This window comes from Euleptes europaea, chromosome 11 (genome assembly GCF_029931775.1).
Source record: "Euleptes europaea isolate rEulEur1 chromosome 11, rEulEur1.hap1, whole genome shotgun sequence".
NCBI lineage: Eukaryota > Metazoa > Chordata > Lepidosauria > Squamata > Sphaerodactylidae > Euleptes > Euleptes europaea.
Genome location: NC_079322.1, coordinates 59,840,111 through 59,844,348, shown reverse-complemented (window position 1 = coordinate 59,844,348; position 4,238 = coordinate 59,840,111).

Below are 4,238 nucleotides of genomic sequence, written 5' to 3'. Positions count from 1 at the left end.
TCAAGGTCGGTCCCTTGACATCCTCAACAACGGTCAGCCATTTCAGAACTCGGACTAACCCTGTGTAGGACACACTGAGCAGCATGAATGTGACAGGAGAATGAAAAACAAGAATTATGACATCACTGGCGCCAAGGTCAGGAAGAGCTGTGGACAGGGGGTGTAGTAAGGAACAAGTCAAAGACCACCATGCTGCCGTGAAATAATCCCCTGCACTGCTCAGTGCTTTCACCTTGCCAGCATACTGCTGTTCATAACATGCGTAAAAGAAAAAAGAGGGGAATAGAACCCAACCTAGAAAACAGGTTGGGTACCCAAGGTTGGATGGGATGAAAAAAAATATATAAACAATAAAAATATATAATTTATTAGAAGCACGTCAAGATGAAAATTATTTTAAAAATGTTAAAACAGCACAATGGCATTTCCTAAGGTTGAGATCTATAACCACATACATGTTTCGGCCTATATGGCCTTCCTCAGTGGTCTTTTTGAAACCCATGTAAAACATGCACACTTTTACAGATATGTATACATATACATACAATATAGAACAGGCCAGGCATGTAATAGGTTGTATATATTACCCATTAAACCAACATCTGGTAAGACTGTCTCACGTTTTTATGCTGGGCTGTATATGTCTCCCATATAAGATGTGTGCAAGTATCAACCTAGTCAAACAATGTATAGCCCAGCATAAAACTTGAGACGATCTTACCAGACGTTGGTGTAATTGGTAATATATACAACCTATTACATGCCTGGTCAGTTTTATATTGCCTGTATATGTACATATATCTGTAAATGTGTGCATGTTTTACATGGGTTCATAGCATGTGTGCAAGGAGGGAGAGGAGGGAGGTGTGACACTGTTGATCTACGCATGTACACTAACCCACCAGGTCCTTCCAAAAAGTAAGGTCTTGTGACCCACCTGAGAGTCCCAACTCATGGAGCTGAAGACCACCACTGCTCTACAAGGTGTAAGTGTCTGTAAGTCTTCTGAAGAATTGACTCAGACATTAGAAGTTACTGGATATTGTAGGCACAGATTACTTGTGTTTTTGAACCGCTGCTACCTGGATCTTGACGCTGTCCCTTCTGAGACTGAAGACCAAGAAACACAAATCTGCTCATGGGTACACCTACAGTCTGAAATTGTACACTCTAGAAACACATTTAAAACTTCTGAATTACATTTATTGTGAAGGAACAAATTTGGAACAGAGGAGGAAGCAAACCTTTGAAATCAGGAAGGAGGCAGATGTTGACAAGGGAGGAGGCCAGAGATAGAGATGCAAAACGTGTAGCAGTTGCCTCACTAAGAGACCACAAGGGAAAATACCCACATTGGGGTCACAAGAAAATGGGAACACATCTTTCCAAAACTAAACTATATTTAGAATAGACTACAAGTGGTCTGAGAATTTCAGACAGTTATTCACACTAGTGGGGGGGAAAAACTACATATAAGATAGAGGAGCTGCAAGAAGAACCTACATCTTTCTGGTGTCCATTTGTGAGTTTCCCCCTTTGTTCTGCTTTTCATCTTGCTTGACCTTCTCACTACTATTAAACTCCTCCCCCTGTTCTTGATCTTAACACTAATTACTTGTTGTTCCCCCGAGATGAGGTTTAGGAGAAACCTCATTACAGTTCCCCATGTGGAACTAGTACAGAATTTACATGGTCAAAAGGGACTGGGTCTTATTTACAACTTTACTGCCAATTCTGCAGGATGTTTTAACACAAATCCGTTGCTTCAGAAACCCCCTTGTCTTTAGGATCCAGCTGCATATGTGAGATCAGAAAGGAGCCTGATCTATCTAGTTGCGAAATGGAACTCATACATAGAATCATAGAGTTGGAAGGGACCACCAGGCACAATGCAGGAAATTCCAAACTATCTCCCCCACACACATCCCCAGTGACCCATACTCCATGTCCAGAAGATGGCCAAGGTGTCCTCCCTCTCATGATCTGCCAAAGGCCATAGAATCAGCATTGCTGACAGATGGCCATCAAGCCTCTGCTTAAAAACCTCCAGGGAAGGAGAGCTTACCACCTCCAGAGGAAGCCTGCTCCATTGAGGAACCACTCTGTTAGAAAAATTTTCCTAATGTCTACACAGAAACCTCTTTTGATTTAACTTCAACCCATTGGTCCTGGTCTGACCTTCTGGAGCAACAGAAAACAACTTGGCACCATCCTCTATATGACAGCCCTTCAAGTACGCTTTATACACTCTAAAAACATGAGTGGTTATTTAAAAATGTTGTACCTGGCTTTTCTCCTTCACTACAGTACTCAAAGTAGCATACATAATTAAAACCAATTAAATTAGAACAGACACAGCAAATATAAGCAGCATCCTCTCTAATTACCCACATGAAGACCTAACAGGCCCTTTATCAACAGCCATTAAAAGCATGGCAAAACCACTCTATGGAGTGGGTGTCTTTCTCACCTCTTGCAGAAGACCATTCCATAATACAGAAGTAGCCAACAAAAATACCCAGAATGAAGACGTCCTCAATACCTTAGATGAGAGAACCAACCAACCCTGAATGACAAGCAGAGCAGCTGTATAGACTCATTCAGGCAGAGGCCGCACCCTAGATATGAAGGATCCCACTCAGGAAGGGATTTAAAGTTTAATACCAGCATCTTGAAATGAATGTGGAAGCGTTGAAGAAAATTAAATTTTATTGCTTAACAATCCCATTTTTTCCACTTAAAAAAATTCTTCCCATATAATACCTAAGAAAGAAAGAATGAAATAGCAGCAAACATATAAAGTTTCTCCAAAAACAAATAAAGAGAAAGTTCTTTGGAAATGGAATTCATAAAAACATTACATGTTTTGCTCAACTTTTGAAATTTATTTACAGGTTTAAGATATGTTTTTATACACCTCAATTTACAAACGAGGGAAACCTGAATTACACTTTAAAGCAATTTACAGAGGAAAAAGGGAAAAAAGCAGTCGATATCATTAAAACAAAACCTTTATTTTAAAATGAACGGGGAAAAGATGTCAAGCATGCTGCAGTTGTGCATCTTTTACAGCACGCGACTACAAAAGAGTGCGGTTGTCATGAGTCAGCCTAGCAGCTGGTATTCCGCATAAAGCAACTGTCTTGAGGTCCTTTGGTGGGTTACTACGTTAACTGAATGGAAAAAGCAAGAGGAGAAAGCTGCATTGAACTGCTGGTTCTGCTGCAATAAAATCTCCTACCACCCTAAAAATAACTGCGCTACTAATTGCATTTAGCAAATGCTAAGTAAGCCCTAGTTTTAAACGGAACTTCACTACCAACTTTCTTTCCCGTTTCTCATTCATTGGCACAAAGCCTCAATAAAGTCTTGGTAGAAGGGGAAGTGTAGGGCCTTGGATATTTAAGAGCTACGGAGACCAAGCCATCAACTGCTGGTCTTCCCACAAAACAGTGGCTCGGATCTAAAGGGGCTCTCCAGTCATCCAAGCTATTCGGAATATTTCCAGCAATTGACCACTCCGTAGTTCTAACGTTTTACCAGACTGAACTCACATTTACTTAAAGGACTTGGGCGATGTATATTATTGACTAAAAAGGGCTGAAGATTCCAAGAACAAAAATTATATTGTTACTGGAAACAGGGAATGCGACCAAGAGGGAGAAGTAAACGAGTCATTTAAAGTACGCTTTGACTGATACCTGCCCTACAGGAAAACTCACCAGGCTCTCCAGTAACCACAGAAAGCACTACATTTTTTAAAAAAGAAAATCCAATAGCCGGCAGCAGCAAACTCTGCAGTCTCACCCCTATGCCACTTAGAACTGGAAACTTCTTCGCAAGACTGTCTCCAAAGGAGATAGGGCAGTTCTTGCCAGCTGTGGCGTTATTCTGCTCAGGGTGCTAAGCTCTACAGCACGGTCCAGCCGAACACAACCATTCCATTATCCCTCTGCCCACCCTCTGTGCTCAAAGGGTTCCAACACCCCAGCTCACATATGAAGGCCATTTTTCTGCAACGTATACAATCCACTAATTGCATTATATGCCATTGCCTTGTTTTTACAGTGGGAGCTCTATAAATGGCTGAATGGATATTGAACAAAATGGAAGAGTCATTTCTCTGCAACTTTGTAAATCCTTCATTTCAAGGTGCCTGCAGCAGCCACAAGGCCGAACATACCAGGCACGAATGCCTCCAAATCCACAGGACAGTAGCAATAACCCAGGAAGATATA